Here is a 13,239-nt window from a genome sequence, read left to right as displayed (position 1 = left end):
GTGGATATAGTGTCAGCCTGTGGGTCCCGGGTTCGATTCCAGGCAAGGGCACATACCTCGGTTGCAAGCTCCTCCCCAGCCCAGGCCTATGTGTTTCTCTCACATTGATATTTCTCTGTCTTCCCCACTCTCTTGTACTCTCTCTAAAAATCAATGGAAAAATATCCTCAGACGAGGATTTAAAAAAAAAAAAAAAAAAAGACACGAGCTTTAAAAACAACCTGAAAGATACTTGGGAGAAAGAGTAATTTGTGAGGTCAAAATGAACTTTATCACCATAACAAAATTTGCATTATTTGAACATCTGCTGGGCTAGAACCTGCCCTCCCCAGATGAGAGGCGATGTGAACAGTCCCGCTCGGAACCCAGCCTCATCTTGACCTCCCACTTTGGGAGGCTCTCGGCTCCCTATGCCTTTCTTTTCATCGGACCCAGAACCCATTACCTCCATACACTCAACACGGTAAACGTCAATTAAACAGACATTCGTCTGTTGTCCTTGTCCCCTCGTACACAGACAGCTCCAGGAGCACAGGCATCATGCCTGTTCCACTTTCCAGTCTCTACCCCGTGTCTAGCACAGGTCTTGGCACATAACAGGAGCCTAGTAAGCATTGGTTGGGCAGTAAATGAAATGAAAAGCTGCACTTATGCAACAAGTATCTCCTGACGTGGTTTCCCAGCACCAGGCATCTGCTGTTCTGAGAATACAGCGAACTTTCCCGGTGCTTAATGGATGATTCACTGTGTTAATTATTTGCCAGGGGAGGGCAGTAGCTCCTTGCTCCAAACTCTTGTCTCCATCTACAGCTTCTGCTAATCAGTTCTTCCCCCAACAGCGGCAGAACCAAATCCCATGGATTCTACCTGGGCTCTACCGCCGGAATCCCGAGCTTTCCTCTACTACTGCCTTAGGGGTCCTTGTCACTTCTTGCCAGGGCTCCCACCTTTGCCTCCTAACGGGGCTCCTTGCCAGCAGCCTTGCCCAATCCCCTTCCCTTTAACTGTCAGAGAGATCATCATAAATATATTTGAAAAATTAATTCTAGGATTAAAGACCTCCCCCGTCCCCCCAAACCGAGAGATCAGACTAAAGTCCAAACCTTTTGGCATGAAGTTCAAGGCATTTTGCAATCTGCCCTGAGGTTCCTCTCCGCTGCTCTCTCATCACCAGCCCCCTTCCTCGCACGCAGCCTCTGCCCCAGCCACAGAGAACGTTCCTGTGTTGAATGAAATGTGCCTACCCTGCCAGGACGCCATAATCTGGTGCCAGCTATCTCTTTTACCTGACCTGTCTTCACCTCTCCTACTTAACCTGGCAAACTCCCTCCTTCTCATCACTCAGACCTCACTCGAAATTACGTTCTCGGCAAGCCTGACCAGCCCCCGTTGCTCATACCCCTATTAAAATCCTCCTATGTTGTGTTGAAAGTCTACAGCCACAGCTCCTGCTGCTGCTGTTTCCAGCAAGCAAGAAGGTGTGTTGCAAGAGATGAGTGAAGGGAAGAGGAAAGGAGGGTCCTGGAAATTAAAAACAAAAAAAGAGTGTGCCCCACAGTTGGTGCCCCACCCCTGACTTCTGACTTCCCGCTGCCTCTCTGTCCCACGAAGTCGCCCTGAAAGGCCTTTTGTGGGGACTGTGTGTTCTGTTTGTTGGCCGGACATCCCTCCCCTCTTCTGGAAGCAGCATTCTTCTTCCCTATGGGAAAAGCCGCCCTGTGTAGTTTGAGTGGGTTTGGTCCTATCCACCTCCCAAAGGATTCCATGCCCTTGGACATAATGCATGGTTTAGAATTGGGCACACGAGCCCACTGAGACCATTCAAAAGTCCTCCTTGAGCATTTTCTGCCAAAGAGGTTTGGAAAGATGCCCTCCTGCCTGAGAATGCTAAGCTGGTCAAAGGAAAGTCTGGGCTCTCGGTCATCATTATGATCCCCATTAGAGAAGGCCTGTTTAAGGAAGAAGGGAGTGTGCTTTGATGACATTTGAGCTCCTGGATCAAGCTGTGCCTGAAGCCAACTACTTTAGGTGAGCCAATAAATTACCTTTTCATTTATTCTAGTTATTTTGGGGGTTTTGCCAGTTACATGTGAAAGAGTCCCCAGAAATATATTTGAAAAACAAACATGCTTTGTTATTATCTTCACTTTACCCAGAAAAAGGTGTGGTTAGATATGAAAAGTAAGGCTGTGATCTCACAGGAAATACAACAGAAGCAAAACCTTTGGGTGAGAAAACTACGGGTCACTGACCCTTCTGAGCAGTTTCTCCAAAAGTAGCTTCATTCTTGACTACAAATGTGGTAAGAAAGTTACCAGAAATCAGGCAAACCCATTTCCAAGTGTAAATACCAAAATTTACATTTCTTTCCCCAAGATAAGCTTTTTTTTTTTTGGCTTTGTTCTTTTTTATTTTTTAAATATGTTTTTACTGATTTTAGAGAGAGGAAGAGAGAGATAGAAACATCAGTGATGAGAGAGAATCATTGATTGGCTGGCTCCTGCACTCCCCCTACTGGGGATCGAGCCCACAACCTGGGCATGTACCCTGACTGGGAATTGAACCTTGACCTCCTGGTTCATGGGTTGGTGCTCAAAGCCTGAGGCACACTGGCCGGGTGGCATAGTTCTTTTTTGAATATTATTACCTTTATTATTATAGATGCTATCTGTATAACCCCTTAAAAGGGCCAGATTAAGAAACCTGGCGCTCATTTTCTAAGTACTAAAGCCAAGGGCAATTCCACTGTTGTTGTGTGTTTTTTTTTGTTTTTTTTTTTTGTTTACTTCCAATGGTTTCAGTGAACCATCAAGTTCATTTTTATTAATACTCAGAAAAATTTAAATGAGTACTTACTCATAGACCCTTCTGTTAAAGCCCATCTCAAGCACAAAAGGTGTTTCTTGACTACTGAATAAAAATAATATGGAACTTGAGAGAAACCTCATATATTTTTTAGGTGCTAGTGGTGTTTAAGGGAGAGAAAAAGAGAGAAGTTTAAGAAATGGCCCTAGCTGGTTTGGCTCAGTGGATAGAGTGTCATCCTGTGGACTGAAGGGCACATTCCAGGTTGTGGGTTCAATCCCGAGTAGGGGGCGTGCAGGAGGCAGCCAGTCAATGATTCTCTCTCATCATTGATGTTTCTATTGCTTTCTCCCTCTCCCTTCCTCTCTAAAATCAATTAAAAAAAAAAAAAAAAGCAAATATTTTTTTAAAAAGAAAAAGAAATTATGGCACTTTAAGATATCTCTAGATCCAGGACTTCAAAAGACTTTTTTTTTAAGTGTAGAGAATTCCTCTCTTTAGAGGTGTTTAGAGGAAAGCAAATTTATGGGCCATTTTTTGAAAGTGAAACTTTAAAAGAGGCAGGATTGACAAAAACTAACTAGTACCAAAAAAAAACAAATCTGCTTTTAAACCATTCTTGGCAGTTCAAAAAAGGCCCGAGAGCCCCTGGGGCGATGGTCACAAAGGAGCAGGGGTGAAATGTCTGCCAGAATAAAATCAGTTGAACTCTCTCATTTCAGGACAACTTATCTGGAAGGGACCATGAGAAACTGTCATCAGAAAGGTGTGGCCGGGAGGCCTGGAGAAAGAACAAGCTTGATGGTGCCAGCTAATTGCCCTTCCTTTCTTTCACTCTGTAGCAAGTCCAAGTAAATAGAACATTTATTTTTCCTCTCATTTATTTACTCACTTGCGAAGTGTTTACGGAGCAGCCATTGATGAGCAGTCTGTGCGACTCCGGAGGGAGCAGAAGGAGCTGGATTGTAGGACTCCTGTCCTCACTCTTCACTCCTCACCAGCTCTCGCCTGGACTACTCAACACATATTTACAATAAAAGCATGTTTTGTGCCAGGCACCGGGCTACCACAGAACCAGTTCCTCCCCCTGGAAGTGATGGTGGCAGGTAGATAGGCTCTGATTCCTAAAGACACCAAAGGGGACCCAAAATGACAGTGTTGCAGAAAAGGCTAAAATGTAGCAAGCGCATTAAAGTGAGTTCACGCATAGAAGGAGCCAGAGTCTGCATCGCAACAAAGGGTCTGGGGAGCCAGCCGCGGGCACCAATTGTCCCCTTTCTGCAGAGCTGAACGGACATACCTCTGCTTTTAGATCAGGAACCACCACCATGGGACTGAACACCTGGGAATCACAGTGCCCAAGATGCAGCACAGGCCGGCCTTCTGCTGGGCCCATGGGCCATTCTTGGTATGGAACTAACCCAAAGGCAGAGCCCCCAAGGGGGTCTCATTGAGACAAGATGCAAATCATCAGTCTCACAATTATCAACAGCGCTGACAAGCTGATACAAACTGCCCTGAAACTTGCCTTGGATCCATGATTACAAAGCAACACGATTAGTGAGAACATTTCATATCTTGGCCAACGTCCAGTGCTGTGCAGTTTCATCTCTCACTTCAGCCACTCACGACTCTGCATCCAGTGAGTTAAAAAAAGAAACAAACAAACAAACAAAACAGTGTAGAAAAAAATAAAACAGTCCTAGTCAGTTTGGTTCGGTGGATAGAGTATCGGTCTTTGGACCAAAGGGACCCGGGTTTGATTCCGATCGAGGGCACTTACCTTGGTTGTAGGCTCCTCCCCAGCCCTAGGCCCTGGTCGGGGCTCATGCAGGAGGCAACTAATCAATGTGTTTCTCTCACATCGATGTTTCTCTCTGTCTTTCCCTCTCTCTTCTACTCTCCCTAAAAAATCAATGAAAAAATATCCTCGGGTGAGGAGTAACAACAATAACAACCCAAAAACAGTGTGAAAAACAAAACAAAAAATAAGAAGTGTTGGTGAGGGTGTGAAGAAATCCTTGTGCATTGTTGGTGAGAAGGTAAAATGGTGCAGCTGCTATGGAAAACAGTATGCAAGTTCCTCAAAAAGTAAAAATAGCCTGGCCGGTGTGACTCAGCAGTTGAGCATCGACCCAAGAACCAGGAGGTCACTGGTTCGATTCCTGGTCAGGGCACCTGTCCGGATTGTGGGCTCGATCTCCAGTAGGGGGTGTGCAGGAGGCAGCTGATCAATGATGGTCCTCTCTCATCGATGTTTTTATCTCTCTATTCCTCTCCCTTCCTCTCTCTCTAAAAAATCAATAAAAACACATTTACAAAAAAATTTAAAACAGAACTACCTTATGATGAGCAACCCCACTTCGGGTATGTATCCGAAAGAACTGAAAGCAGAGACTTGAAGAGGTATGTGCGCACTCGTGTTCACAGCAGTGTATTCACAATAGCCAAGAGGTGGAAGCAAGTGTCCAAATGCCCATCGACAAATAAATGGGTGAACAAAGTATGCTACCTGCATAAAGTGGAATGTCATTCAGCTTTAAAAAGAAAGGAAATCGAGCAATGGGGAACTCAAGCACAGACCTGCCCCTAGGTCAGGGATGGTGAACCTTTTGAGCTCGGCATGTCAGCATTTTGAAAAACCCTAACTTAACTCTGGTGCCGTGTCACATATAGAAATTTTTTGATATTCGCAACCATAGTAAAACAAAGACTTATATTTTTGATATTTATTTTATATATTTAAATGACATTTAACAAAGAAAAACCAACCAAAAAAATGTGTTCGCGTGTCACCTCTGACACGCGTGTCATAGGTTCGCCATCACTGCCCTAGGTCTTTCTGTGAGCCTATACATTCCTGTTTTAGCTTAACCCAGTTTGAGTCTCAGTCGCTTGTATCCAAAAGATTCCTAATACAGAACCGTAAGTGCGTTGCAACCCTGTGAGGTAATTGTTTCTTGTTTTCTTGTTAATTGGGGTGGAATTTATATACAGTGAAACATACAGATCAATCAATTGTGCAATTCAGTCGGCTGGTGAGGTCATGTTCTACTTAGGACATTTTGAGTTGCAAATAACAGAAACCTATTTCAAGTGGCTTAACGGGGGAAAGGAGTGGAGGAAATGATTATAACAATATAGACACATCTCATGGAACTCAAGGTCTCTGCTGCCGCCTAACAAACCACCACAAGCTCTGCAGCTATAACAACACCCGTTTACTATCTCCCAGCTCAAGACTGAAATTCAGGTACCAGCCAGGCTGAGTTCCCACCCCGGGGCTCTGTGGGAAAATCTGCCTCCCAACTCGTTCATACTGCTGGCAAATTCAAGTCCTTGCTGTGTAGGTCTGCGGTCCTCATTCCTTTCTGCTGTGACTTCTGGAGGGCATCTAGGGTTCCTTGCCACATGGCCCTGTAGGCAGTTCACAGGTAGTTCTCAATGGGAAGGGGCGTGGTTTTGCCCCCCAGGGAACACTCATGGGGCTGCTGGCGGGAGGCCTCCGTTCTGCACTGGTTGTTGGCAGGAAGCCTTCATTGCCCACTGAGTGGACCTCTCCATTGGGCTGCATGAGGGTTCCCATAACACGGCCACTGACGTCCTCTAGAGCAAGGCCAGGCATTTGAGAGAGAAGCCACATGTCACTTAGGATCCAGCCCTGGATGACACACAGCCCCCATGTATGCAACGTGCTCTTAGTTGGAAATGAGTCACTGGCTTCAGCTTGCATTTATGGGCGGGGATGCTGGGCTCCACCTTTGGAAGGGACTAGTGTGACAGAATCTCCAGACATATTTGGAAAACCACTCTAGCATTTGAACCGATGTAGGAACAGATTCTGATGAAAAATGACTTACTTTTCCTAAGCTTCTGTTTACTCAAATGACATGACCTTAGTGATGGGGTATGTGACTGGCCTGGTCTGGGTTCCCTTGAACTTCGTGGTCTGGGTTCCTCCGCCCGAAAAAAGGGTTCTGTTTGCAGAAGGAAGAGGAAGGGGATGCTGGGCAGTCATATGGGTCCGGATGTCCACTGCACACATCATTTTTGTTCCAGCAAGAGACCCAATGGGCACACTCCCGTAGAGTCTGTCCTTGCCTCTCGCCCTTTGTCCTGTCCGAGCTGGTATTAGAGGAGTCTCAGCATTTTTTCTTTTTAATTAAAAAAAAATTGCGGTAAAACACACATAACATAAAACTTGCCATTTTAGCCACTTTTTAGCGTAGAGTTCAGAGGCATTAAGTACCTTCACATGGTTGTGCAACCGCCACCACCATCTGCATGCACAAAACTCTTCATCTTCCCAAGCTGAAATTCTGTGCCCACTGAACAATAACTCTCTATTTCTCCCTCCCTAGTGCCCCTGGCAACCACCATTCTACTCTGTCCCTGTGAATTTGTCTACTTTAGATACTTCTCTGTAAGTGGAATCATACGATTTGTCCTCTTCAGGCTGTCTTTTTCTGTTAGCATGTCTTCAAGGTTTATCCATATTGTAGCATGTGTCAGAATGTCCTTCCTTTTTAAGGCTAAATAGTCATCCATTGTGTGTAGCTACCACATTTTATTTATCCATTCATCCATCCATACACACGTAGCTTGCCTCCACCATTCAGCTGTTGCAAATGCTGCTGCTCTGAACATGGGTGTGGAGCCTCGGCATTTTATGAGCAGTTCCCTTGCAGCAATTAAAGACTTTCTCATGGACTTTATTTAGGTCCTGGGCTCTCAGAGCTGCAGCTGTGTCGGGGAAAGTGCATTGGATGTGCAGGCGGAAGGTGCAGGTTGTGGTCCTCACTCTGCCACGGTTAGCTACTTGACCTGGGTGAGTCTTTTTATCTCGCTGGACCTCGTTGGGGTCTGGGAGACTCGGATGACATAATTATAATGGAATAGCTGGAAGGACAGATAAAGAGGGAAGTAGAAATAACAACTGCGTAGTTGCTGAACTCCTTTTCCCAGCTCCTGGCACACAGGAGGCTCGGAACTAATTGTAGCATCTAAATATCTGAGAAATAAGTAAGTTCTATATATAACCCCTTGGTATATTTGATTTATTGTTTAAGTCTCCTTTGTGAGAACATCATTAATTTGTGGTCACTCCTAGGTTCCATATTTCTTCTTTTATTACTCTGTATGTAAAGATTCCTCAGGACAATATTTTTAGGCAGCGCACAATATTTTTAAAAATATAGAGTCTAGTTGCAAGAGCATCTTTCCATGGGACATGTGGGTCCAGAAGCTCAGACTTTAAAGTTCTGTTCCCAAATTGCTTGGCTTTTGATCATCCTTAATCCTCAGTATTTATTCAGGCTAATCTGCCTCCCCCCCCCCCCGCCACCCCCAAGAGGTTGACTGATTTGCAAAATCACTGACATTAATTTTTCATTTGCCTGATACAGGAAAAGGACTCAATTCCCACCGTAAAGCTGTGCCCTCATTATCAATGCAAAGATTCTTTCTGGAAGGATCCACAAACACCTAACTGTAGTTGCTTCCAGGCAGGCAGATTTGGGGTTTGGAGTAAGGTGGGAGAGAGAGCCTTATTTTTTGGTGTAAACTCGTATTTCAGGGGAAAAAAACAATATTATGTTGTGCATGCTTTACTCTAAAAATAAAAACACTATTCTTGAAGCAAGAATAAGTCCTAACCATGTGTTCAGCCAACTGTGAGTCACGGGGGAAAATAAGGATTAAAATGGCAGGGGAAACAGTTCTTGAATCAGAAGACAAAGCCAGGCCAAGAAAATGATAAACTAGATGAAGCTGCTTCAGAGGCAATAGTGTGTAGCATCTGTCACCAACGTGGGAGTCAGATAAAATTGGGAGGAAATTCTAGTTTGGCCACTCTTTTACAGAGGAACCTATTTAACAACATTAGTCTCGGACTCCTCATTTGCAACACGGGCATAATAATGCCCATGTGTTATTATTACTAATGTAAGAGTATTTGGAGCTTTTTTCCAGGGGACCTGGAATCACAGCTCCCAAGGGGAGGCAGAAACCACCCATCAGTGGAGTGTGTCCTTGGTGCCAATTATGTTGAGTGTTTACTCTTACTCTTCATAGCTACCCTGCCATATAGATAGTAAAATAGGTCTCGGTTTATAGAGAAGGTGGAGGCCCAGAGAAGCTTAGCAACAGACAGCTCCTGGTTGCCAGAGCAGGACTCAAGTTCAGTTCTGTCTCATGACAAAGCCTGCTTTTCTGCTCTTCTCACCTGGGATGACAGTGGCCAGGACAAGGGCCGTGGGAACTTCTTGAGGCAGGAGGCAATTCTGACTGGAGGCATCAGGAGGTGCATCTCCCACAAGCAGTGCTGCTGTCTACCTTTCCATCCACAGCAAAACCAGCGTGCATGTTATTTTTATCTTGCCTGACGTACTTAGTTCATTGTGTTGGATGACTAGAGCACAGGCAGTCCTACAAACAGGTGACCCAGTGTTATACTCTCCTTTAGAATGGAACATGGAGTGCATGTGTGACTCAAGCAAAAAGTTCTAATAATAGAGAAATTGCTTTATTTATTATTATTATTTTTCATTCATTTTTTTATTTTCCCTAATCCTCATCTGAGGATATTTTTCCCATTGCTATATATGTACATATATATATATATATTTCAGAGAGGAAGAGATAGAAACATCAATCATGAGAGAGAATCACTGATCAGCTACCTCCTGCACGCCCCACACTGGGGATTGAGCCCACAACCTGGGCATGTGCCCTGATCAGGAATCAAACCATGACCTCCTGGTTCATAGGTTGACACTCAACCACTGAGCCACGCCAGCCGGGCTAGGTAAATTGCGTTAAAATCTAATTCCCAGGGCAAATTCAAACAACCAGAAAACTCAAACAACTAGGATGTTTTTCAGTGTCTAATTGATGATTGATGTCATGTGATAGGCTGTTCACATTCATTCTTTTAGGCACTGAGCCAGGTGCTGGGGACACAAAGGTGAATTAAACACACACGGACCTGCCTTTATAAGTGGGGAAAACATGGTTGGTGTCAGAGGGTAGCTTGGGGGACTTCACTTCTCTGCTCCTCCCAGCCTCCCAGCCACCTCCAGTCTTTGATGGGAAGAGTTAGCCTTTTCTCAAGCTTACGGTGAAGCTGTTCTTTTTCTACACCATCTCTGCCCCTGGAAGGCCCCTAGAAGAGACCTTCTGGAGCTGCGCTGAGGGGGTATCGACAGTGCAGCCGAGGGCAACAATGACGGAAGCATTTGGTCCAGTGAGCCCAGCCCTGAAAGATGAGGAGAGGTACGTTAGCCAAAGAAGGGCGGTGGCAGGCAGCTGAGCCAGCTTCCTAATCTCAGGGCCCCAAGGTGGCCTGGCTTCACTGTGCACGTGGCTCTGGGGAGAGCAGGGAGAGAGGAAGATCACTAGAGGGCCTCCTTGCATGGTGTGCTGAGGGATTCGTCCCCTCTCTTCCGAATCCCTGTACATTTCAGTGACGCAGGGAGTTTTGTTTTATTCTCCTCTGAAGTCCTAGGTCCCATCACACTGACTGGTTGGCCTATAGGTAGCGTCAAATGCGTGTGCTGTATGGAGACAGGTTTGGGGGGAGTCACGAGGGGGCAGAGATGGCACAGATCTGCCCCACAGAGGCAGGATGCGAGGGGAACCAGACACAGTGGAGGGGACTAGATCCTTGTGCCATAATTGGAGTCTCGGGCCCTGTGATCCTAAGCAATTTACCCACCGAGGGTCAGGATTTTCACCTGGAAAACAGGAATAATAATAATGATAGTCCCTGCCACATAGGGCTCTTGGGATAACACGGAATGATCTGGATAAAGTACTCAGCAGGGTACCTGGCTCATCTTAAGTGCCTCAGAGATGGTTGGTGTATGTTTGGATGACTCAGGTAAGCACATGACTCTCAGCTACCTTCTCCTAGGTATTAAAAAAAAAAAAAAAAAGGAAAAGCCATCATTTTTGTTAAATGTGCGCTTTAAATAGAGAAAAAGAAAAGACAACCCCAACTGGAATGTTGCTGACAACATAGTAATTTTAGCATAAGTTGAACAGCATGTTCTTAAAAAATTCTCTGAAACAAATCATTTGAACTGAACAAAGAAAAATGTGGACCTGGCTCAGAGAGGGAGGGAACTTTTCTTGGCTTTTAAAAGGCCCCCGTGTAGTTCTATTAGTTGCTGTCAGAGACTGCAAACACCTGGATGAAGGTTGTTATTCAGATTCACTTTGGCCTTGGGCCGTGTCCGTTTTTAAAAGGCTTTGGTTCAGCTTTTGTTTTCTGTATTTAAGCAAATAAACACCCAGCGTTTTCCAAGAGCATTTGCCTCTGGTTTGCTCCCAAGAAAAGCAGGAAACAAGCTTGCCCACAAACCCAGATAAAAACAAAGGGCCTGCACCACTACCACACATCTGGTGACCAGACAAGTTCACTAACGCTCAGCTGGGATGGGAGTTCATGGAGAGCAGGAAACTTGGGTTAGACACCCTGTAACCCTAGAACAAGGCCGGATTTGGGCTGGATGCTTAACATATGTTACTTCCTTGGAAGAAGGAAAAACAAAGCACTGCATTGGTGGAGAACCATGACCCCACCTGATGTGGCACAATGTGCTTTTGGTTTAAAAAAAAAATCCCTCCCAGGTTCATTACCACTGGGAGTACAGATGGGGAACATCGTTCTGGAAAAGCCATTTGACAATGTGTAAGGGGAGCCTTAGAGCTCTAAACACAAGGATGCTCACTGCAACCAGGGGGGCTGGAAGCAAAGGTGCTATTCTGGGAGGAGGAACATGTGGGCCGGGGATTGAGCCTGCAACTGAGGTGCTTGCCCTCAATCACACTCGAACCCGGTACCCTTCAGCCTGTGGGCCAAGGCTCTATCCACTGAGCCAAACCGACTAAGGCTGTCAGTGCTATATAAAACCGAAGTGCAAGATAAGAGGTGGACGTGGAGGTGAGGATGGGGTGGGTGAACAGGCTTCTGTTTTTGTTTATTTTTTTTAAGCTTCACCCCAGGATATTTTTCCATTGATCTTTTAGAAAGAGTGGAAGAGAGAGGGAAAGACAGAGAGAAACATCAATGTGAGAGAAACACATGGATTGGTTGCCTCCTGCACTGGCCCTGACCAGGGCCTGGGCTGAGTCTGCAACCCAGGCATGTGCTCTTGGCTGGAATCGAACCTGGGACCCTTTGGTCCGCAGGCAGACACTCTCTCTATCCACTGAGCCAAACTAGCTAGGGCTAGGCCTTCTGTTTAAAATAAGACTGTCTGTGTAAGTCTCATTCATTGGCAAAACCTGAGGAGAGGGTGGAAGACAGGCCATTATTTGGGTGGAAAATGCTAGTAGAGCACCCCCACCTCCATCCAAAAGTAGCAATTGCCATTCATTGAAAAGGAAAAAAATTTTTAGCAGTCCTAGGAAATTTTTTAGCAGTCCCCCTCCCGGAAATAACCTACAAAATCATACCAAATACCACATAAAACCTAGAAGAACACTAACATAATAGTAAAAGCAGAAGGCACACAATAAATGGAGGTGAAGCAAGATGCTCACAAATAGTTAATGCTGCCACAGCTGGCTCCTGAGATGCTGAATGTGGTTCCCAGGGAAGGAGCGTGGCGGGGCCGTTCTCGGGTGCCCGGGTGCGCACCGCCTCTCTAATGCTCAGCTCGCTGTAAAACAAACGCCGAACGTTATCGCTTCGTAGACCCGGAAATGCTCTTTACATTTCTTCCAGTTAGTGAAAACAGGCACTAAGGCAGGTCTCTGGTGAAAGCGAAGTGGCTTAGCCTGCAATTCCGAAAAGCGGGAGATACCTGTGCCCAATGAAAAGCTGGCGTAAACTAGTCAAGGAGGCGGGAAAACGGGAACAAATAGTAAACACAGCAGTTTTCACGATCATATTTTGATGCTGCTCTTGATTTTCTTCTTTCCACTATGCACTTTCTGTTTTATGTTTAGTGAGCGCGTTTTAATATTTAAAAAAAGAATCCACAAGCTTAAAAGAGGGTAGGAACCCGGGAGTCCCAGCGCCCGCCCCGCCTCTCAAGCCCCGCCCACCGTCCCCTTCACCCCGCCCACCACCCGTCCTCGCCGGTCCCGCCCACCACCCGCCCGCCACGCCCACCACCCGTCCTCGCCGGCCCCGCCCACCGCCCGCCACGCCACGCCACGCCCACCACCCGCGGCCAGCAGGGGGCGCGCGGTCTCCGCTCGGAGTTCCTCAGCCCAGGAGTCCTCACGGGCGTCGCGCTCCATGGGCAGCTGCGGCAGCACCACCGACGTGAGGGAGGCCGCGCAGGCTGAGCCGGAGGCCAAAGGCAAGAGAGACCTGGGCCGCGGTTCGTCAGGTACGACCGAGGGGAAGGCGGGCCGTGGGGCCCGGGAGGACCTTGGGCGCCCGCCATGGTGATCCCGGAGCCCTCGGCCTGGCTGCACGTG

General features: G+C 46.4%; 1 long non-coding RNA gene across 1 annotated transcript; it reads right to left on the bottom strand.

Annotated features, from left to right (window-relative positions):
* Window positions 1-6,797: 6,797 nt before the first annotated feature.
* LOC132227090 (uncharacterized) lies at window positions 6,798-12,780 on the bottom strand. The gene is made up of 3 exons (XR_009451124.1): window positions 12,352-12,780; window positions 9,029-9,231; window positions 6,798-7,704 (listed from the first exon to the last, which is right to left on the bottom strand). It is a non-coding gene; the product is annotated as an uncharacterized LOC132227090 (long non-coding RNA).
* Window positions 12,781-13,239: the final 459 nt, after the last annotated feature.

Source organism: Myotis daubentonii, chromosome 2 (assembly GCF_963259705.1).
Source record: "Myotis daubentonii chromosome 2, mMyoDau2.1, whole genome shotgun sequence".
NCBI classification, from domain to species: Eukaryota; Metazoa; Chordata; class Mammalia; order Chiroptera; family Vespertilionidae; genus Myotis; species Myotis daubentonii.
The sequence above is the reverse complement of the archived record's forward strand: the minus strand, read 5'-3'. Positions and strand labels throughout refer to the sequence as shown.